The following is a 24,404-nucleotide window of genomic DNA, read 5'->3' as shown; positions in this document are numbered from 1 at the left end:
CTTCTTTTACTATACATAGCTATTTTTGCTGTAACTATCCGAAACAGTATTTGATTTGTATCAACAAAGACCAGATCAATTAAATGCACAAGTCCAGGTGGCTCCAGAATGTTATTCCAGTTGTGTTTTTCTCCCCCATCAGACAGCCATTTGACTAAATTCAGCGATTATATAAGTTAGCTATCTTCTAAAAGACAATGCATGCACATTTTTTTTAATAATGTGTGCACATTAAATGGCACTCTGTGGCCACTTCAATCAACATGCTGTTCACAGAGCATTATCTTTCAGCCTTTTTGCAGTGGTGTCACTAGAATTTAACCACATCCCAAGATTTTCCTTTACCTCCATCTCATTATAGTTTAAGCTTGTTTTCAAGTGACTAATATGCTATCCTCTTGACAATGAGATGAAAATGAAAATGATTTTTGAGAGGAAGCATTCAATACAGCATATGATCAATTCCTGAAATAAACAACAAAAGATTATGGAATACTCAGGAAGTCCATTAGCATCTGGAAGCAAAGAAGGAAGGTTACGAATTTTTCAGAACCCCAAGTTAGTTAATTTTGTTTCTACTCACATGCTGATAGACTTACTGCATGTTTGTAATGTAAGACACGGTTACTCAAGTCCAAAGTTACTTCTCAACAGTGCAATCACCAATGTTGTTTTCTGCAAGGAACTGTTAATCCTTATAGACTTTATATCCCTCTCATTGAAAATAACGTGAACAAAATCACTGCTTCCACATTTTATGCAAAACAACGCACCTGGCAACACAGCAATTTTTCACATCACTTGCTGTTTAAAACACTTCGCAATATACAACAGGCTTTGCATTCTTCTATGTGTTAAAAAAGTTTCCCCATGTAGAACTTAATGACTTCCAAAACAATTTGAGATAACCACAAAAGTTTCCAGCTCTGTATCTGTCACTATTTCATGCTCTGATTTGAAGGTTTGATCCAAAATAGTCATTAAAATAAAACTTACCTAATTTTACTTGATTGCAACAGCTAATTAGAATGTTTTAAACTTGTTAGCAAAGACCAGACTCTGCACTCCCCTCCCAAGAAGATTGAAGTATTCATTTTCAATTTGACAATCACACTCTATAATGCATTCCAAAAAATATAAACTCCCAGCTCAACAGTGTAATAGCCACTCCAATTGCAATGCTCAACTATTAATCTGAAGGTGACCTGTAGGTTTTAGTTATAAAGGAGTGCAGCAAGATAGAACCCTCTCTCCTAGAACTGGAACAGGAAGCACAAGTGACAAACTGAAGGGTAAAACATGTCACAAGATGAACAAGTTGTGCAGTATGTTCTTGATATACAGTTCTACTGAAGATAGATCATGTCCTAACCCTGGCTTATTTTACATTTGACTGAACAAATGTGGTGAAAAAAATGTTGAATAGCGTGATTATTTATAGAAAATTCAAAAACTGGGTTACCCACTGATACTAACTAGCTCAAGATAACACACCCTTTTCATTGGCCTGTACAGAATGTAAAACACAAAAAGGTTGAGATCAGGCAAAATATGCCAATGGATAAAAGATAACGTATGCCAATAAGTCAATAGTCCAGATGTCAAATGAAGATTAGTCTCATCAGTTGTGTAGAGATTGGAGGAAAGGAAAAATAAAATCAATACACGACATGCCCATGAAAGGGTTGTGTAATACAGCCATGAAGCGAAAGCAATTAAGTCATTCTGTCTTCCAAAGAAACTTCCACTGTGGTTAATTTCAGCTTCTTCCAACAGCCAGTTGGATCAAACATCAATTCTGCCTAGTCTGTCATGGAAGCCCAACACTCTTTATGATTAATGGAACAATTATTTTAAAGTTTGATTATTTAAAGAAATGAATAAGAAATGAATCAGAAGCAATTACATGTCAGCATTGGCAAAGAACAATCCCTAGGTTAGGAACAGGTTTCAATGACGGTCATGGAGGTTAACTGTTGACAGAAAAGCAAGAATCAACCATATGCAGTGGATGGGTAAAGGCACCAATACCACCTCAAAATCAGCCAACAGCAAGAAAACAAAATCTCCATCAATCCTTATCTAGCCAAAAGCCTTGGTTGGGAGGGGTCTCCTGTATTGGGCTCTATGACTCATGTTTAGTAGACAAAAACAAACCTGCATTTATAGCACCTCAGCACAGCCTCAAGACATACCGAGATGCGTACAATCAACCGTATGCTGTTCAAGTGTAGTTAACATAGGATGTACAGTATTCGGTTTACATATATCAAGGTTCCATAAATGACAAATGACTGAAAGACCAATATGTTTATCATTGGTGGGGACAGCAATATGACAGGCAGTTAGCAGCCTAATTAATTTTTCATTTAGAAAGGGGAAATAATCATCTCCCTCCTTAATAGCTGCTTTCTGAATTGTTGCTTCTAGACATTCGGACATTAAATAAATATTGTTTTAGCTTTCAGGCAACGGACGTCTAGCATCGAAGAAAGTGGAACCAAGCCTGGGTAGAAACATCGAAAAAGCATTCATTCATTTCATGTGGAAACTGCAAAAGCATAGAGATTTCAGATCTGAGCAGGAAGGTGCTGTTTCCTCATATATAAATTGGTACTTGGGTTAGATTTACACTGTCAAAGCTAAAGCTTAACATAACCAGCTGAACTGTAACCAGAGTGACATTACAGAAACAAAATAATTGCCATACAGGCTGACATTACTGCAGTAAAGTCTGAATGAAGAAATAAAAGTATTAATGTGGGATTTAGACCAGGCAGAGCATTAAGGAAGGCAGACTGATTCCCCATAGACAGGAATTGCAAAGGTACAATCAGAGGACTGATTTCTGGCCCTTCTTTCATCTGCCAGCATTTGTCAGGTCTGCACAACTGAGAAGAAAATAATTCACCTTCATTGTACATACAAGAAAATGCGATGTAGGGCATTTCAAGATGAGATGCTAGTGATGGAAATAGCCTATGAAAGAATAGTAAAAAATAAACATTTGTCTCAATTTTGGACTCATAAGTTAAGTGGCCAGATGTGGTTCCTAGTCCCATCTATGGATTAGCATTGAGCAGAACTGTGCACAGGGATGAGGAGGAGAGGGCAATTGCGAGTGATCCTACTTTGCTTAAGACAGAAATAAGCTTGTCAACTAGTTCAACCAGCCAGTACTCACTTGCCCCCGCCCCCCACCCTGACTAATGGCAAGAAAATACAAATTCCTGCTCCTTTTGGAAAGAAAATATAAAGGTGAAAAGCAAAAGGCTACAAGAGCTCAGATTATAATTTAAAAAGTAATTTACAGTCTTATGAAGAGGAAAGAAAAATAGGTCAACTGTTTCTGCTTCTTGATAAAAAATAAATTCTTCAACTAGCTTTGATTCCTTAATAAAGAAATTTTTATTAGAGAATAACTGTTCAAACAAAAGCCTGTGTTTCAGTTTAGAAGAAGCCTTGACTACCTTCCTTCCAGCCCTAAGCTTGCTATCTATGAATGCTAATGATCTCAGTACATTAACTTTAAAGACTTAATATAAACATGTCCCAAAAATTTAAAATCTAATGAATGTAAAAGTAATACCAACTCCAAACTAAAGGCCAAAAAAGGAGTATATCACCTGACCAGTTAAATCCAGTCAGTGCAAATATAAAAAGTCCTTTTGACAAACAGACAGGAGCTGAAGACCTGCCAGCATCTATTTTCTCAGGTTATTACAGTTAACTTTTTAGGTAGCATTTAGATTCCAAATTATATTTTTACTCATGCTTTGAAACCACCAATTTCAGCAGTTATACTGATGCAGTGTGGCTTTCTAAATTGAATTCAAGTAAATTACTACTAACTTTAGCAACAATGCAATTCAACATGGTCAATTGAAGCATGTAGTACCCCAAAATGTCCTGTCCTCACCCAATGAGAATAAAGAGGTGCAAATGTCAAATGACAAATTGGTTTTCCCAATGCCAAAAATTCAAGTTTCTACAATGTCCATTAATTTCTGGAGTGTGTGGTCCAGGCACAGGCTCTGGTGGGTGCCCTGAATTGAATGATACGAGTACACTATGTGCTGTTAACACGGCTAAAAAAAACTCAGATTCCTTTACATAAACATTTTGCAACTGGTCAAATTTCCTGCGCTCACTTTTAAAGTCCTTACTTTTAAAATGAGCCCCTGCACCTCTTTGTACCACTCCATTAGATAGTAATCAGTAGCAATAATAATCATATTTCTGGGTTGCTAGAATCCCACAAATTAAATCAGCACCAGTTTAAATTTCTGATAATTGGAATAGATTTGGAATAGTTGTTAACATGCAGCAATGTTGGTTTTTAGATTAGTCAATTGCAATAGAGAGTTCAGCAGGTAAAACCAAAATGATTCCCAGATTGTTGCGAATGCTGTAAATTCTGATATTATTTTTCTTTTATAATATCAAGAATTATTGGAAGTTCATTGCAGGCATTTCAACATTTGAAGGTGAAATGAAAGATTACCATCTTGGGTGTAAGTCAATGTCATAACTATTTTTGCTGAAAGGTTATACCGATTATATTAATTTTTAATCATGGTTTTGGCGATATTGATAAGCTGAAGTGATGCTTGGTTTTGCAGAACCATGCTTGAAACACTGACCTCTGTGCTGAACAGATGTTGAATGAATTTTTACGTTTACAGCATTCTCAATTTTTCATCCAAATGTCCATCATTTCCACTTCTTAAATGTGTAATTACATTACTGGCTCAGCAAAATTGACCAAGTGGTTCTGTTGCAAGCAACAACCTTCAATATCAATAACTAAAAAAGCTTTCAGATCTCATGCTCAACTAGCACAAGACCACTCCAGTGTATATATATATCAAGGTTTCTTGTAAAACAGCCAGTGTGGAAGTATTTTTTAAAATTCATAAAAAGAAGCAGTTTTGAGAACAGCAGAGAACAATATTCTGTTCAAACCAAAAAATTGGAGAAACTCTGTAGGTCTGGCAGCTTCTGTGGAGAGAAAACAGAGATAACATTTTGAGATCAGTGACTCTTCAGACTCAAAATATTAACTCTGTTTTCTCTCCACAGACGCTGCCAGACCTGTTGAGTTTCTCCAGAAATTTCTGTTTTGTTTGATTCAGACCTCCAGCATCCACAGTTCTTTGTTTTATTCTATTTGGTTCCAAGTGGCTGGTAGGGAGCATTAAATACATGATGTATAGTACAGAGCATATAAATCACAAAGCAACCAATCCATCAAATTATTGCGGTAAGTGGATAATTACTGCTGACCATAGCCACTTAGTTTTGTTTCTCATAAAAGCGTATGTGCAAATTTGACTAAATTATTTTTGATCAAGTTTCCCCAGACTGCTAACCACTTCATAGATGAGCTGTTCCTTCATGTTGGAGCGAGGCAGCTTCACAAAGATCAAGTGTCAAATCTAAACAGACCATTTCTATTGCTCCCAGGTTCTTACTAACTTTCATATTTTGGGGTGAAATTACAAAATTCATTGCCAAGGGTCCCTTTATCAAAACAATGCAGATCACCTTGCCTCCAGTCTAGTGTTTCCTACCAAATTTTCGATAGAATGAAAAAGCATATGGGTAACTGTTAACCTGGACATAGAAAAGAAAAATTGTCAGCAAGTAGTGTTACTCGAGAATAAGTCTGTTCTCTAGCATTCTTAGAAGGTTCCTGGATGTTATTAAAATTGAGACTTAGCAATTCTGAATGACTATTTCTTTATATACAAGCTGAGGTATGTTTTAAGTGTCCCTGTATAGATATGATCTGCAGTCATTCTGAAACAAGCCAACAAAACTGGCATCCCTGGCAACTTGAGGCAGACCGTACTTACATCCGGGTACTAACAATAGAGCTATAATCTGTTACAATGGTCAAAAGCATATAATATCACATTCTTTTAATTTCAGCATTTTTCTTATATATAATCAATTTTATAAAGTTCTCTCTGGCCCTCCATCACCTGACGTCCCTACGGGATCAATAAAAAGGTGTAAAAAAACAGATATTGCTTTTGATCATCGCTTCCTCTTTCTCTGGACAGTGTGACCTTAACGGGATTTCACTAAGTGAATGCAAAGAAAAAAGGGCGTTACATGATGAGAATCTCCGTCTTGGAAGTACAGACACTAGTACATAATCTTCAGCGAGCAAATCTCACACATGCAGAGGGACAAGATGGAAAGATACGGATTTCTCAAAATGGTTTTTGTCTCTTTCGGCCACAATCTCAGAATGGAAGTGGACCGGCACCGCAAGCTAAGTTTTTTTTTAAAAAAAAAAATCCTTCAGAGATTGACAAAATGAGGTTTTGAAGTGTCAAATGCAGGTGCCCGGTTGTGCAGGGGGAAGGTGTTTCCTATTCCGCACGGCTCCAGACTTCTCTTTGTGATCCATTGACTTTTGCTGGGAAATGTCAACTAATGCACTGGCTACAGCAAGACCTAAGGACAAAACAAAACAAATTTAGTGCCTCAAAAGCTACAACATCGTTGGTGACAAACTAATGAGGAGGCTGGTCTAAGATGCAGGCACGTCTGATTTCCCACACACTGGGTACCTACCACAGACATAAATGGAGGAGGTGGGGCATCAGGTATCCTACTCTGAATACCTTCTGACAGACTTACCACCCTTGTAGCTGGAAACAAGATTTCCTTCAAACAGAGAGTTAATAGATGCAGAATGCAGAAAATGTTTTTCTTCTGTCAGTCAACACTTCAGCACCTTCTTTTTACTTTAACTTTAAATAAATGGTGAGTGGATGAGAAACGGATTTAGAATTCAAGTGAAGGATAAAGACATCGGCTTGGTGGCCTATTTCATAGAATCACATGATGACATATATGAGAAGAGAGGCCATTGGGTCAATCAAGTCTGCACCAACCCTCTGAAGAGCATACCACCCTGCCCCAGACCCGCATCCTACCCCAACAACCCCCACATTTACCATGGCTAATTCACCTAGTCTGCACATCTTTGTGCTGAGAAGCTGTAGCACCCTTTGGAAAGCATGACATAGGGAGAATGTGCATACTCTATTCAAACAGTTGCCCAAGGTTAAAATCGACCCGAGGTGCTGTGAGGCAGCAGTGCTAACCACTGAGCCACCATGCCACCCCATATTTCTGTACTTACATTTCTATGCTTCAAAAATGGAAAATAGGATTTACATTTTAAAATGCCCAAAATATCTATTTGAAAAAATATAAGGTGATTTAATTCTTAAAATAGTCTTTGCTGGAATATAATCTGCTCTTGGAGGAGTTTTCCGGTCACATTTCAGGCTATCATAAATTGTTTCACACAAAAAGATTTTAACTGTGTCTGCTTTTCAGAGGAGACTTAATTTGGGAAGGAAAATTGAGGCAAAGGACATGCTGAGATTTTCTAGCAATTTCTGTTTTTGTTTCTGATTTCCACATCTGCAATTCTTTCAGTTTTTTAATCAAGATAAACAAAGGATTGTCACTGACCTGACTGTCCCGGTGGTGGTATTCCTCCTACTCCTCTTGGTAATCGTACAAATATTGAGAGAATAGCTGCTTTATTACCAAAGCACGGCTCTAATGCAATGGGTTTAGGGATACTCTGCAACAGAAGAAAAAAAAATTACTTATTTCATAAAAGAACACTTTAAAACTGGTGTTGGAGGTTATGACAGCAGACATAAATTGGATTGAAAACTATTGATCTTTACACAACTGACATATCTGGATTAAAGTCTAAAACTTTTTTTAAAATTATAGCCTTTTGGCACGATATCAAGCTCTTACTAAAATAAAGTTACATTCAACACCATTGATCACTGACTTTTTCTTGAACATTGGGGAGAAGACAGCAGTCCAATGAACAATACTAAAATATCTTGCATGCATAAAAGTAGAGTCAGAGCTGTACAGCATAGAGACAGACCCTCTGGTCCAACTCGTCCATGCTGACCAGACATCCTAAATTAATCTAGAGATAGTGGGAACTGCCGATGCTGGAGAATCTGAGATAACAAGGTGTAGAGCTGCATGGACACAGCAGGCCAAGCAGCATCAGAGGAACAGGAATGCTGAGGTTTCGGGTCTGGACCCTTCCGTCCATACCCGAAACGTCAGCTTTCCTGCTCCTCTGATGCTGCTTGACCTGCTGTGTCCATCCAGCTCGACACCTTGTTATCTAAATTAATCTGGTCCCATTTGCCAGCCTTTGACCCATACCCCTCTAAACCCTTCCTAATCATGTACCCATCCAGATGCCTTTTAAATGTTGTAATTGTACCAGACTCCACCACTTCCTCTGAAAGCTCATTCCATGCACGTACCACCCTCTGCATGAAAAGGTTGTCCCTCAGGTCCCTTTTAAATCTTTCTCCTCTCACCTAAAACCTATGCCCACTAGTTTTGGATTCTCCTACCCCTTGGAAAAGACCTTGGCTAATCACCCTATCCATGCCCCTCATGACTTTATAAACTTATACAAGGTCACCCTGGCAACATTCTTGTAAATCTTTTCTGAACCCTTTCAAGTTTCACAACATCCTTCCTATAGCTGGAAGACCATATTTGAATGCAGTATTCCAAAACTGGCCTAATCAATGTCCTGTACAGCCGCAACATGACCTCCCAACTCCTATACTCAATGCACTGACCAATAAAGGCAAGCATACCAAACGCCTTCCTCACTATCCTGTCCACCTGGGGCTCTACTTTCAAGGCACTATAAACCTGAACTCCAAGAGTTCTTTGTCCAGCAACATTCCCCAGGACCTTACCGTTAAGTAAATGTATAAACAAAGCTTGAAAAGTAATATCTGCAGTCAAAACATGTCCAGTCACCTAATAAATCATCTTCTCTCTGTACTACCGAACCCACTGGTATAAATTTGCTTCACTAACTTAGTTTGTACAGATGGGTTGGTGGGTTTGAATGTTTAGAATCAGAGGATCCCTCCAGTGTGGAAGCAGCCAATTGGGCCATCAAGTGCACACCGATCCTCAGAAGAGCATACCACCCAGACGCATCCGCCTACCCTATCGCTGTAACCCTGCATTTCCAATGGTTAATCCACCAAGCCTGCACATCCCTAGACACTACGGGCAATTTAGCATGGCCAATCTACCTAACATGCACAAATTTTGACTCTGGGCAATTTGCGATGGGGAATAAATATTGCCTAGTCAGCAATGCCCTCATCCTGTGAATGAATTCAAAGAAAAAGTTTTGTGTCAGCAGCTCATCTAATATGCAGATCTCTCACTTCTCTTTGACCAAGCTGATTTTGTATCCAACATACCAACTCACTGTAGATCTCATGTGACTCAATCTTCTGAACCAGCCTACCATCAGGGACCTTGTTAAATGCTTTCATAGAGTCGAGCTAGATAACATCCACTGCCCTACCCTTGAGCAGCTTTCGGTTTTTTGATGATGGGACGATCAAATTTGTGAGACAAAACCTCCCCTGCGCAAAGCCAGGTTGACTATTCCTGTTAAGTCCATTATTTTCCAAATGTGACTAAGTCCTGTCCCGAAGAATCTTCTCCAATAATTTCCCTACCACTGATGTAAGGCTCATCGGCTGAAAATTGCCTGGATTATCCCGCTTGCCTGTCTTAAACAAAGGAATAACATTGGCCATTCTCCAGTCTTCTGGGACCTCGCCTGTAGCTAAACATGATATAAAGATCTCTGCCAAGGCTCTTGCAATCTCTTCCCTCACCTCCCTCGGTATCCTGGGATAAAGCCCATCAGCCATGGGAACTTAGCTACCTTAATGTTTTGCAAGGCACCAAACACCACCTCCTTCTTAACATCAACATACCCCTCCCTAATCGTACAATCATTCATGTCCTTTTCCTTGGGGAATACAGACTTTCCCATCTTCAACCTGTAACCGTGTAGGGTCTTTTTTTTTGAGATATCCATCCAATTTTCTTTTGAATGGCTTGAATGAACTATCTTTCACCACACCCGCAGGCACTGCATTCTGACCATAACAATTTCAAACACAGGAATAAAAATAAAGTTGCTGGAAAAGGTCAGCAGGTCTGGCAGCATCTGTGAAGGAAAATTCAGAGTTAATGTTTCGGGTCCGGTGACCCTTCCTCAGAACAATTTCAAAACAACTTTATTTTCACCATTCAGGGTTAATATAGTTCCTGTTGCTTATTAAATAATGTAGCTAGTTCACGTTAACATTACCATTGGTATCACTAGCAATTTTACTGACCCTTGCTAATAACAATAACATTATGCTTGTTTTGCCTGAAGCAACATGACCAAGAGGAGGACTCTGGAGCCGGAAATTGAAGCGTGCTGAAGAAAATTGCTCATATCCTGACATGGCCTTATTTACAAAATGAAGTCTATTATCAGAGGTATACTTGGCAAAAACAATGCGAACACCACGACTTCCTAAAGCTAGAAACATTTTGGAAGCCCAAATATCGAGCTCACAGAATTACAGCAGCTTTAATGGCACACACAGAGGCCATTTGGCTCACAGTGCCAGCACTAGCCTATTAAATCAGCAACATTACATAACACCAACTTTTTGCTTTTACCTTCATACTCTTGCATTTTTAAAATCCAAAGAAATCATCCACTCTGTCGCTGGGGAGGCAATGACCTAATGTTATTATCACTGGACTGTTACTCCAGAGACCCAGGTAATGTTCTGGGGACCCAGGTGCGAATCCTGCCACGGCAGATGGTGGAATTTGAATTCAATAAAAATCTGGAATTGAGAATCTAATAATGATCATGAATTTGTTGTCAATTGTCAAATAAAAAGACATTTGGCTGACTAATGTCTTTTAGGGAAGGAAACGGCCATCCTTACCTGGTTTGGATACAGGTGACTTCTGACTCACAGTAATGTGGTTGACTCTCAACTGCCCTTGGAACAATTAGGGATGGGCAATAAGTGCAGCCTAGCCAGCGACATCCTCAGCCCATAAATGAATTTTAAAAATGTCCTCGAGAGCCTCAATTGAACATGCCTCCACCACACTTCCAGGCAGTATTTCTTTAATTCATCTTTGCTTTTTTCCCAGATCACATTAAATCTATGGCTTCTTGTTACTTTTACAAATGCTAATACTTTCTCCCTGACTACTCTATCCAACTTGCTCATGTTGACTTTGTTTTTTTTAAAAATACAAATCACAATATAGTTGCTGCAAAATTGAACCTAGTGTCACAAAGTAAACCAGTAAACATTCCAACAATTTTATTGACTTGAAAAAGATCCAGAGCCATTTTAGCTGCATATAATTCTTCACATGTGCGGATTATATTGTAGTTCCTTGAAGGAACTGCCAAGGTGCTAACATGAGGCAGCTGAGCGTTCAGACAAATAAGGCCAAAGCAGATCCCCATACTGGGTTTATAGTTAGTCTCTCATTCATGCGATGAGAACTAGACAGAAGTATGTAGAAGTCACAACTAGGAAACAGGTCAATTAACTAAACCAGTCTGTATTAATGTTTAGCTTCCACGAGAAGAAATAAATCGAGACACCCACAGGTTCCAACAGATAGGGGCAAATAAAAGTCCCCAGGGCCTGATGGCCTACATCCTAGGGTTTTAAAGGAAATAGCAGCAGCAATACTGGACCAACTGGTTGTAATATTCCAAAAATTTGCTGGATAAGGGAAATACTTGGCCCAAACCCATCTCTGCCTCCATGAATCTGCGCTGGATGCAGACACCACTGGGAACACAAACTTACCTTCGGAGCAGCAGCCATGAATCACCGCTAGGAGCACCTCATCAGAAGCTGCTGGGCACCCAAACACACACTTCTAATGCTGTTGCCGAGTCCACGCTGCTGGGCCCACTTGCCATCATCACAACAGAATTTTTTACAAATGGTAGGTAAAATAAAACAAAAAGAAAGAAAAGAAACGAAAACAAAAGTGGATGGAGCGGATGAGCCCTATTCCACTGCCATCTTTCAAAGCCTGGGGTGAGAGGTAATTGATGAGCTTGGACAGTGTGCTGAGAATTGTAGGTGACAATAAGCAAGTTAGGAAAGTAATTTGCAATGAAAAATGACATTTAGAACAAAGAACAAAGAAAATGACAACACAGGAACAGGCCCTTCGGCCCTCCAAGCCTGCACCAATCCAGATCCTCTATCTAAACCTGTCACCGATTTTCCAAGGATCTGTATTCCTCTGCTCCCTGCCCATTCACGTATCTGTCTAGATACATCTTAAACGACACTATCGTGCCCGCCTCTACCACCTCCGCTGGCAACGCGTTCCAGGCACCCACCACCCTCTGCGTAAAGAACTTTCCACTCATATCTCCCTTAAACTTTTCTCCTCTCACCTTGAAATAGTGATTGTAATTGAGTAATCGAGTCCCCCACTCTGGGGAAAAAGCTTCTTGCTATCCACCCTGTCTCTCCCTCTCATGATTTTGTAGACCTCAATCAGGTGCCCCTCAACCTCCATCTTTCTAATGTAAATAATCCTAATCTACTCAACCTCTCTTCATAGCTAGTGCCCTCCATACCAGGCAACATCCTGGTGAACCTCTTCTGCACCTTCTCCAAAGCATCCACATCCTTTTGGTAATGTGGTGACCAGAACTGTACGCAGTATTCCAAATGTGGTCGAACCAAAGTCCTATACAACTGTAACATGACCTGCCAACTCTTGTACTCTATACTCTGTCCGATGAATGAAAGCATGCCGTATGCCTTCCTGACCACTCTATCGACCTGCGTTGCCACCTTCAGGGTACAATGGACCTGAACACCCAGATCTCTCCGTGCATCAATTTTCCCCAGGGCTTTTCCAATTACCGTGCAGTTCGCTCTTGAATTGGATCTTCCAAAATGCATCACCTCGCATTTGCCTGGATTGAACTCCATCTGCCATTTCTCCTCCAAACTCTCCAGTCTATCTATATTCTGCTGCATTCGCCGACAGTCCCCTTCACTATCTGCTACTCCACCAATCCTAGTGTCATCTGCAAACTTGCTAATCAGACCATCTATACCTTCCTCCACATCATTTATGTATATCACAAACAACAGCGGTGCCAACACAGATCCCTGAGGAACACCACTGGTCACAGTTCTTCATTTTGAGAAACTCCCTTCCACTACAACTCTGTCTCCTGTTGCCCAGCCAGTTCTCTATCCATCTAGCTAGTACACCCTGGACCCCATGCGACTTCACTTTCTCCATCAATCTACCATGGGGAACCTTATCAAACGACTTACTGAAGTCCATGTATAGGACATCTACAGCCCTTCCCTCATCTATCAACTTTGTCACTTCCTCAAAGAATTCTATCAAGTTGGTAAGACATGACCTTCCCTGCACAAAACCATGCTGCCTATCACTAATAAGCCCATTTTCTTCCAAATGTAAATAGATCCTATCCCTCAGTATCTTCTCCAGCAGCTTCCCCACCATTGACGTCAGGCTCACCGATCTATAATTACCTGGATTATCCTTGCTACCCTTCTTAAATGGGACAACATTAGCAATTCTCCAGTCCTCCGGGACCTCACCCGTGCTCAAGGATGCTGCAAAGATATCTGTTAAGGCCCCAGCTATTTCCCCTCTCGCTTCCCTCAGCAACCTGGGATAGATCCCATCCGGACCTGGGGACTTGTCCACCGTAATGCCTTACTCAACACTTTCCCCCTCCTTATGCCGACTTGACCTAGAGTAATCAAACATCTATCCCTAACCTCAACATCCGTCATGTCCCTCTCCTCGGTGAATACCGACACAAAGCACTCATTAAGAATCTCACTCATTTTCTTTGACTCCTCGCATAACTTCCCTCCTTTGTCCTTGAGTGGGCCAACCCTTTCTCTAGTTACCCTCTTGCTCCTTATGTACGAATAAAAGGCTTTGGGATTTACCTTAACCCTGTTTGCTAAAGATATTTCATGACCCCTTTTAGCCCTCTTAATTCCTCGTTTCAGATTGGTCCAACTTTACAGATATTCTTCCAAAGCTTCGTCTATTTTCAGTCGCCTAGACCTTATGTATGCTTCCTTTTTCCTCTTTGCTAGTCTCACAATTTCACCTGTCATCCATGGTTCCCTAATCTTGCCCTTTCTATCCCTCATTTTCACAGGGACATATCTGTCCTGCACTCTAATCAACCTCTCTTTAAAAGCCTCCATATATCATATGTGGATTTACCCTCAAACAGCTGCTCCCAATCCACATGCCCCAGCTCCTGCTGAATCTTGCTATAGTTGGCCTTCCCCCAATTTAGCACTCTTCCTTTTAAGACCACTCTCGTCTTTGTCCACGAGTATTCTAAAACTTACGGAATTGTGATCACTATTCCCAAAGTAATCCCCTACTGAAACTTCAACCACCTGGCTGGGCTCATTCCCCAACACCAGGTCCAGTATGGCCCCTTCCCGAGTTGGACTATTTACATACTGCTCTCAAAAACCCTCCTGGATGCTCCTTACAAATTCTGCTCCATCTAAATCCCTAACACTAAGTGAATCCCAGTCAATGTTGGGAAAATTAAAATCTCCCATCCCCACCACCCTGTTGCTCCTACATCTTTCCATAATCTGTCTACATATTTGTACCTCTATCTCACGCTCGCTGTTGGGAGGCCTGTAGTACAGCCCCAACATTGTTACCACACCCTTCCTATTTCTGAGCTCTGCCCATATTGCCTCACTGCTCGAGTCCTCATTAGTGCCCTCCTTCAGCACAGCTGTGATATCCTCTTTGACCAGTAATGTAACTCCTCCACCCCTTTTACCTCCCTCTCTATCCCGCCTGAAGCATCTATATCCTGGGATATTTAGTTGCCAATCTTGCCCTTCCCTCAACCAAGTCTCAGGAGTAGCAATAACATCATACTTCCAGGTACTAATCCAAGCCCCAAGTTCGTTTGCCTTCCCTACTACACTTCTCGCATTAAAACAAATGCGCCTTAGACCACCTGTCCCTTTGCGATCATCATCTGCTCTCTGCCTACTCTTCCCCTTAGTCACATTGACTTCATTATCTAGTTCCTTACAGGCTTTAGTTACTACCTCCTTACCGTCCACTAAGCTCCTCATTTGGTTCCTATCCCCCTGCCACATTAGTTTAAACCCTCCCCAACAGCGTTAGCAAAAGCACCCCCAGGACATTGGTTCCAGTCCTGCCTAGGTGTAGACCGTCCCGTTTGTAACAGTCCTACCTCCCCCAGAACCGGTCCCAATGTCCCAATGTCCCAGTGCCCCAAAAATCTGAACCCCTCCCTCCTGCACCATCTCTCAAGCCACTCATTTATCCTGCCTATTCTTTCATTTCTACTCTGACCAGCACATGGCACTGGTCGCAATCCTGAGATTATTACCTCTGAGGTCCTACATTTTTAAACTTGGCTCTTAACTCCCTAAATTCTGCTTGTAGGACCTCATCCTGTTTTTTACCTATATCATTGGTGCCTATATGCACCACAACAGCTGGCTATTCACCCTCCCCCTTCAGAATGTCCTGCAGTCGATCTGAGACATCCCTGACCTGTGCACTTGGGAGGCAACATACCATTCCGGAGTCTCGTTTTCAACCACAGAACCGCCCATCTATCCACGCCCATCTATCCTACAAATGGATATAGATACATTACGTGAATGAGTCAAAATTTGGGAGATAAGGCTTAACACAGATAAGTGAGGTTATCCATTTTGAGTAGAGGAATAGCAAAACAACTTATTATTATGTAAATGGAGAGAAAATTCAGAGCAGTTTGGTGCAGAAGGATCTGGGTGCCCTCGTGCAAAAATCACAGAAAACTAATATGCAGTTCCAGCAAATAGTCAAGTGTTGCTGCAACTATATAGGGCATCAGTGAGATTGTACTTGGAGTACGGTGTACAGTTCTGGTCCCCTAGAGGTGGGATGTAGTTGCACTGGAGGCAGTTCAGAGGAGGTTTACTACATTGATTCCAGAGGCATTGGGTCACAAAGAGAGATTGACCAGTTTTGGCTTAAACTCTACGGAGTTTAGAACAACGAGGGGGAGATCTAATTGGAGGTATACAAGATGCTAAAGGAGACTGACAAATGCAGAAAGGATACTTCCTCATGAGGGGAACGAATGCTAACTTTATCAGTGATGCCTACAAGTCATGAAAGAACAAATTAAAAACAATGAGTGATCGAAACGTTGGAAGAATTTTCCACAGAAAGGAAGTGCTGGCTCAAATAATAATTTTAAATCCAAGATGAACAGACATTTTCTAGTCAAAAGTATCAGGGATATGGAACTAAGGCAAGTGAACGTACTTGGAACACAGGCCAGGTATGATCTCAATGGTGAAGTGGACTTGACTGGCCAGCAGGTACTCATGACCCTATGTTAGTTATTTTAGTGAAAGCTGTTCAAATATCTCCTGATTAGTATAGCTGCCCACCTAAGGAATCATCTTTGTCAATCCACATTTTACCAATGTGTAAGTTTTTAATATCTATTCCAATTGGGAGCGCCCAAGATGGTAGGCATAACCAAAGTTTGCAGCAACTCATCATTACTTCTTGACATTTGCACTTCAAACTCCTATTTAGTGGGGAAAAAACCTGACGTTTTTGATAGTTTTACCTACTTGCACTCATACTTTTGAGAAATTGTTTGAATCTCCACATCTGCCCCTCCACAGCATAATGTTTCTCTTAAGAGTTTGCAATCATGCAGCAACTTAATTTTGGAAAATATCACAAAGTGCTTTCCAAAAAGAATTTGATTTATGCCAATTGCTATAAATGACTATAACAAGTTATAAATTAAGAATCACAAGATACAATTCTACAAGGTTAGCTAAAACATCCCAAAATCATACTGAATTTAGTGACTGTATGTCAATGCCCTCAATCACTGTTGAGAAGACTGCCAACCAATTTGGAATAGGTTGAAATGTTGCTTATTTCACTTTTCTTGGAAGAACCTGGTTGAAAGAACCATTTTCATAATATAATCAATCTGTCTGCTAATATAGAGTCATAGAGATGTACAGCACGGAAACAGACCCTTCAGTCCATCTCGTCCATGCTGATCAGATATCTTAAGTAAGTGTAGTCCCATTTGCCAACATTTGGCCCACATCTCTCTAAACCCTTCTATTCAGGTATCCATCCAGATGCCTTTTAAATGTTGTAATTATATCAGTTCCACCATTACCTCTGGCAGCTCATTCCACACACGCACCACCCTCTGCGTGAAAAGGTTGCCCCTCAGGTCCCTTTTAAATCTTTATCCTCTCACCTTAAACCTATGCCCTCTAGTTTTGGATTCCCCCACCCCAGGGAAAAAGCTTTATCTATTCACCCAGTCTATGCCCCTCATGATTTTGTAAACCTCGATAAGGTCACCCCTCAGTCCCTGATGCTCCAGGGAAAAGAGCTGTAGGGGTGTCCTGTACCTGGCCATGTAAGGTGACGTACCTAACCACACTAAGTGGTCCATGCCTGCTTACAAGATGGCACTCAGAAGCTCAGCAAAACTAAGCTGCCTACTCAAACAATGAAATACAATGGTACCTTTGAACAGAATTGCTAGAAGGTCAGTAAAAGAATGCTGTACGTTCCCATCCGAGACAGTTCCAATAAAAGGATGCCTTAAGGACAGATAAATGACCAATCCCAGCCTTATTAATGAAAGGATGATTGTGCCAGTAAATGAATAACATCAGGTGCTAGACTAGGTCCTTAAGCAGCTACAAGGATAACAGCTAAAGTTATTTCGTAGTGAATGGTTGCCTCTTTGAAGCTACCAGCAACATTAAATAATTTCTAGCTAAAAATGCTCTAATCATAGAAGTTGGTTTCAATACATAACCCGGAAATAATACAAGCCTGAAAAAACATTTACGCTTAGACATGAAGATTAATTAGCATTAGGAGACGCCTTCTCTTATGCCCTGAACAAGATAGATTGCTCACAACCCATAAATTAAAAAATGCTGACAGTCATAGTTGTAGAACGTTACGCTTACAATTAACTTTATAACAGAACTTAACCTTATAGCAATTAGTTAAAACTAACTGACTTTTGATTTTTACATTATGTAATTGGGACAGTGGGAAAATAAAAGGAGTAACTGAATGTGATAAAAGACAGCACTAAAATACAACAGGTAATAGAATTCAAGCTGTCCTTACAGATAAACAAGCCTGAGAAAGACCAAAGGAGTATAACCATTAAACTTTTGAAACGCAAATGAATAGGATGCATAGAAAGATTTCAAGGCCTACAGATTACAATGTCTAGCTAATACCATAAGATCTTGGGAACCTGGGGCTGCCCAGAGAAGTGCCCATCATTGATTAGGTATCTCACAGGCACCTCCACACCACAGGATTGGGTGTTTGGATTGGGGGAAGGACAGTGAATATGTTGCGTTTGATTACTGTAACACAAAATGTATAAAAATGCTGTATTTCTCTGTAAAAGCAGAGGATGTGTCAATGATCTATCTTCCGAAGCCAGATTCAGGGAAAATCCTTTCGCCCTCTCCCTGCAAAAACAGGTTGCTGCTTGAATGAACATCTTCCACTTACCTGAATCCTGCCTGCATCCTGAATCTTTGTCCCGGGTCAGGAAAAACGCCCCTACAATAGCCCCAGCCTATTCAGCCTCTCCCTATAGCTCAAACCTTCCAACCCTTCCAATCCTTGTAAACCTTTTCTGAACCCTTTCAAGTTTCACAACATCCTTCCTATAGCAAGGAGACCAGAATTGCACACAGTATTCCAAAAGTGGCCTAACCAATGTTCTGTACAGCCGCAACATGACCTCCCAACTCCTATACTCGATGCACTGGCCAATAAAGGCCTTCTTCACTATGCTATCTAACTGTGACTCCACTTTCAAGGAACTACGAACGTGCACTCCAAGGTCTCTTTGTTCAGCAACCCTCCCCGGTACCTTACCATTAAGTGTATAAGTCCTGGTCTGATTTGCCTTTCCAACATGCAGCACCTCACATTTATCTAAATTAAACTCCATCTGCCACTCAGCCCACTGGCCCATCTGATCAAGATCCTGTTGTACTCTAGAGGTAACCTTCTTTGCTGTCCACTACACCTCCAATTTTGGTGTCATCTGCAAACTTACTAACCATGCCTCCTGGTCATACCCAAATCATTTATATCAACGACGAAAAGCAGTGGACCCAGAACTGATGCTCGTAGCACACCACTAGTCACAGGCCTCCAGTCTGAAAAGCAACGACTCACCACCATCGTCAGTCTTCAACCTTCGAGCTAGTTCTGTATCCAAATGGCTACTTCTCGCTGTATTCCATGTGATCTAACCTTGCTAACCAGTCTACCATGAGGAACCTTGTCGAACGCCTTACTGAAGTCCATATAGATCATGAAGGCTCTACCTTCATCAGTCCTCTTCGTTACCTCTTCAAAAAACTCAATCAAGTTACTGAGACACGATTTCCCACGCACAAAGCCATGTTGACTATCCCTAATCAGTCCTTGCCTTTCCAAATACATGCAAACTCTGTCCCTCAGGACTCCCTCCAACAACATACCTATCACCGATGTCAGGCTCACCGCTGTATAATTCCCTGGCTTCTTCTTGCCACCTTTCTTAAATAGCGGCACCATGTTAGTCGACCTCCAGTCTTCCCCCTATCGACGATATAAATATCTCAGCAAGGGGCCCGGCATCACTTCCCTAATTTCCCACAGAGGTCCAGGGTACGACAATTAAAAGAGCGACAGCACCAGAGCAGCATAGGCATCTGCAGCATTTCTGTTGTAATGGAAGGTCATCAATTTGAAACATTAAAGTTGTTTCTCTTCACTGATGGGTTTTTCCCGACAATCAACAATGGATTCGTGGTCATCATTAGATTCTTAATTCCAGATATTTTATTGAATTCAACTTCCACCATCTACCATGGTGGGATTTGAACCCGGGTCCCCAGAATGTTATCCAGGTCTCTGGATTAACAGTCCAGCAATAATACCACTAGGCCATTGTCTCCCCTTCTTGGATTAGAGATTAGAAAAATTGAAATGAAACTGAGAAAATGTTTGGTTTTACTCGTTCTGTATTTTTACAAAAGAAATCAAGCTGCGTAAAGAGTGCAAAAGAAGATTATAAATATGAGGGAGCAAATTACTGCAGAGGCAATGGGGGAGGCCTAGTGGTATTATCACAGGAATGTTAATCCAGAGACCCAGGTAACGTTCTGGGGATCTGGGTTTGAATCCTGCCGTGGCAGATGGTGGAATTTGAATTCAATAAATATCTGGAATTAAGAATCTAATGATGACTGTGAATCCATTGTCGATTGTCAAAAAAAACCATCTGGTTCAGTAATGTCCTTTAGGGAAGGAAACTGCCATCCTTACCTGGTTTGGCCTACATGTGACTCCAGACCCACAGCAATGTGGTTAGAACATCGAACATAGAACATAGAACATTACAGCGCAGTACAGGCCCTTCGGCCCTCGATGTTGCGCCGACCTGTGAAACCAATCTGAAGCCCATCTAACCTAAACTATTCCATTATCATCCATATGTTTATCCAATGACCATTTAAATGACCTTAAAGTGGGCGAGTCTACTATTTTTGCAGGCAGGGCATTCCACGCCCTTACTACTCTCTGAGTAAAGACACTTAACTGCCCTCTGGGCAATTAGGGATGGGCAATAACTGCTGCCTGGTCAGCGACGTGAATGAGTAAAGAAAAAAAAAAACACGCTGGAATCTGGACTGAAAACAGAAAAATATACTCATTGCAACTCTTCACACCCTACATTCCATCCCATTCTCCTTGTTCCTTTGCCTACACTGTATCTGTTTGGATGATGCCACCTTCCAAAACAGTGCAACTGACATGGCTTCCTTCTTCTATAACCCTGGCTTCACACCCACTGTGCTTGACACGGTCCTCAACCACACCTGACTAAACCCCCGTGCTTCTGCCTTTGCCCCTTCCCATCACTCACAACAATGTGATCGAGTCTTCCTTGTCCTCACTTTTCATCCCACCAGCCAACACATTCAAAGAATCATTCTTCGCCATTTCAGACAACTCCAGCACACTATCACCAAACACATCTTCCCCTCACTCCTTCTGTCTGCATTTTGTGGAGATTGTTCTCTCTGGGGCAACCTAGTCCATTCCTTGACCACCAAAACCACCTCTCCTTCCCACGGTACCTTTCGATGTAACTGCAGAAGGTGCAATACCTGCCCCTTCACCTCCTCCCAGCTCACCATCCAAGGGTCTAAACGGTCTTTCCAGGTGAAGCAGCATTTTACCTGTACCTCCTCCAATCTTGTGTATTGTATTCGCTACACCCAATGTGGCCTACTCTACATTGGAGAACCTAAACACAGACTGGGTGACTGCTTTGCAGAACACCTCCGGTCTGTGCGCAAACATGACCCTAACTCTCCTGTAACTGATCATTTTAACACCGCATCCTGCTCACAATTACTTTTCTGTCCTTGGCATGCTACAATGCTCCAGTGAATCACAGCACAAAATGTGGGAACAACATCTCATCTTCAGTTGAGGCACTTTACAACCTTCTGAACCTAATATGGAGTTCAACATCTTCAAATTATGAACCCACTCCCATTCCATCCCTTTCTTTTAGCTTTACTTGTTACACGCTCCCATTTCTTCCCTTTCTTTTAGCTTTACTCTGTGACTCAGGGACATTCTCTGTCACTGTGTCCCTTCCCCCATCCCAGTGGGACTGTCTGTTCTTTCCAGTCTGGTAGTTAGACACATCATTATTCGGTCATTCTCCATTCCGATCACCTAATCTGCACTATCAACATCCTTTCTCCCCAAGCACTCCACCTACCCCATGACTACTGCATAGATGCTGAGCCCTCCACACTTCACACCAGCTCTGATGAAGAGTCATCTAGACTCGCTCCATGGATGCTGCCTAACCTGCTGTGATCTCCAGCATTTTTTGTTTTCATTACAAAGATAAGCCTGTTTTGGGATCTCTTGTTTAATATCTTCTTAAATCATCTCGAACTAAGAGTCACCAGCACTACTTTTTCAAACAGAAACCTAATGAAAGCAGCAGGCTCTAAAGCAGAACAAGATATGCCTTAGGAGGAACTGAATGTACACCAGAATTAACCAGTTAAGTGGTGGATGCAATTCAGCGCAGAAATAATACCGGGTACACATAGTGACAACCATCTGTAAAGTAAACACTAGTAACATATACAGTCTAAGTAAATGAAATATGGATCCAGGTACATGTCAGTTCTGAAGAAGAGTCAAACTTGAAATGTTAACTTTGTTTTTCTCTCTCCACAGATGCTGTTGGACCTGCTAAGTTTCTCTAGCATTCTAGAAATGTTTTTCTGTGTTGGGAAACGACGAGTGAGACCAGAAAATGCAGCCAAAGTCCAGGAGTACTTGGAGGGGGTGGGGGGCATGGGTGGTGGTGGTGGTAAGAGAAGTTGACAAAAAGAGAGGACAATAGTGTAGAGACTCAATGGTGAGGGGTACAGTCGGGTATTTCTACAGCCACCGATGTGACTCTAGGATGGTGTGTTATTTCCCTGGGGCCAGGGTCGAGGATGTCGTTGGGTGGTGCGGTGGTGAACGATGAACAATCAGAAGTTGTGATTTACATTGGAACCAGTGACATAGGTGTAAAGAGGGATGAGGTCCTGTAATATGCATTTCGGGAGCAAGAATTTAAATTGGAAAGCAATACTTCAAAAGTTGTAATCGATGGATTTCACCCAGTGCCATATGATAGTAAAAATAGGAAAAGGTGGATAAACTGAAGGTTGGTGCAGGAGGGAGGGATTTAGATTCCTGGGCAACATGGGACGTGTAGAGGCCTGATGGTTGCACCTGAACCACAATGGATAAACATGCATGCCAGGGCTTTGCTAGTGGGTTTATTTGGCAGAGCAATAGGTTACAGTGGCGATACAACAGTGGGTTATGCATAGCTAAATACAGGAAAAGAACCAAGTCAGTCTGGCCGGCACAGTGTATACAGTCAAGTTAAGGCACAAGGGAGTTCAGATGCTGAACAACACATGGGAATATGACACCAATGCTGTTACAGAACCATGGTTGAGGGAGGGCCAAGAATGCTCCTCGACTGAGGTTATATGGGTAGTTGTGGTTGGTTGGCTCACTGAGCTGGTTCGTTAGTTTGCAGACGTTTCATTACCCTGCTGGGTAACATCATCAGTACAGTCTCCGATTAATCGTTGTTGTGTTTTCTTGCTTGTTATGTAAACTCTGAGGTCTGTTGATTACCTCATTTTTGGTTTTTCTTTGCAACGTCAGGATCCTAGGACAAGCAAAACAGAGACAAGCACAGGAATTTCTAGAGGCCTGGTTCTCCACCAAGGCCATCAATAAACAGGTAGAATTAGATCCTATATAGACACCACTGCAAAGAAAAACTGGAAACGAGATAATCAACTCAAACAGACCCCAGAGTTTAAGTAACAAGCAGGAAAACACAACAATGCTTCCTCGGAGGCTGCACTGATGAGGTTACCCAGCAGGGTAATGAAACGTCTGCAAACTAACCACAGCATCCACAACCCAAGCTACAAATCTACTCAAGAATGTTATATGGGTAGAATTTAAAAACAAAAGGGGGCAACTGCATTGTTGATAATGTACTCTGGACTACCAAACAGTCAACAGAGATGGAAGGATAGAAATGTAAACAAATCTCCAACGTGCAAAAAGAATAGCAATGTAATAGTAGCCGATTTCAATTTTTCCATAACATTAACCAGGATAAAGCGTGAAAGGCTTAGAGGGAATTCTTAAAATAATCCAAGAAAGTTTTTGAAAGTCCTACTGGAACCAGGATAGTGCTGACTCTTTTCTCTGCTGTTGTACTCTATGACTATTATTCTAATTCGTAGCGATTATCTGCAATCATTAGTCAACATCTCCACTATTAAACCTTGCAACTACCAGGGTGAGGAAAAGACAGCTAGACAGCTCTTTGCCTTTTGGTCTAGCAAGTCCTATGTTCAATATAATGTTTGAGAACAAGAACGTTGGTGTTTCAGGTGTTCATCATTCACTAGAACAGAGCAGTTACATTGGCACAATGCAGTGGATGTTTCCAAATTTTCCCATAATTGTGCCAACGTGTGCCAACATCTGTTCAAAAAGCGAAAAAGGGATATACTGAGTTGCTAACAGTTAGCTGTACATCTGCAATAAGTATAATTTATACTCATTTAGAAAAGAATGACTTAATTAAAGACAGCCAGCATGGATTTGTCTGACAAATTAAATTGAATTCTGAGGAAATAATGGAGTGCATTAATTATGTGAAATTAAATTATTGTTGAGCACATGGATTTTCAATCCATGCTTGATAAGGTACCTCATAGGAGAACTGT

The sequence above is a fragment of the Rhincodon typus genome, chromosome 1, assembly GCF_021869965.1.
Source record: "Rhincodon typus isolate 14 chromosome 1, sRhiTyp1.1, whole genome shotgun sequence".
Classification (NCBI taxonomy): domain Eukaryota; kingdom Metazoa; phylum Chordata; class Chondrichthyes; order Orectolobiformes; family Rhincodontidae; genus Rhincodon; species Rhincodon typus.
This window is presented reverse-complemented; position numbering follows the sequence as displayed.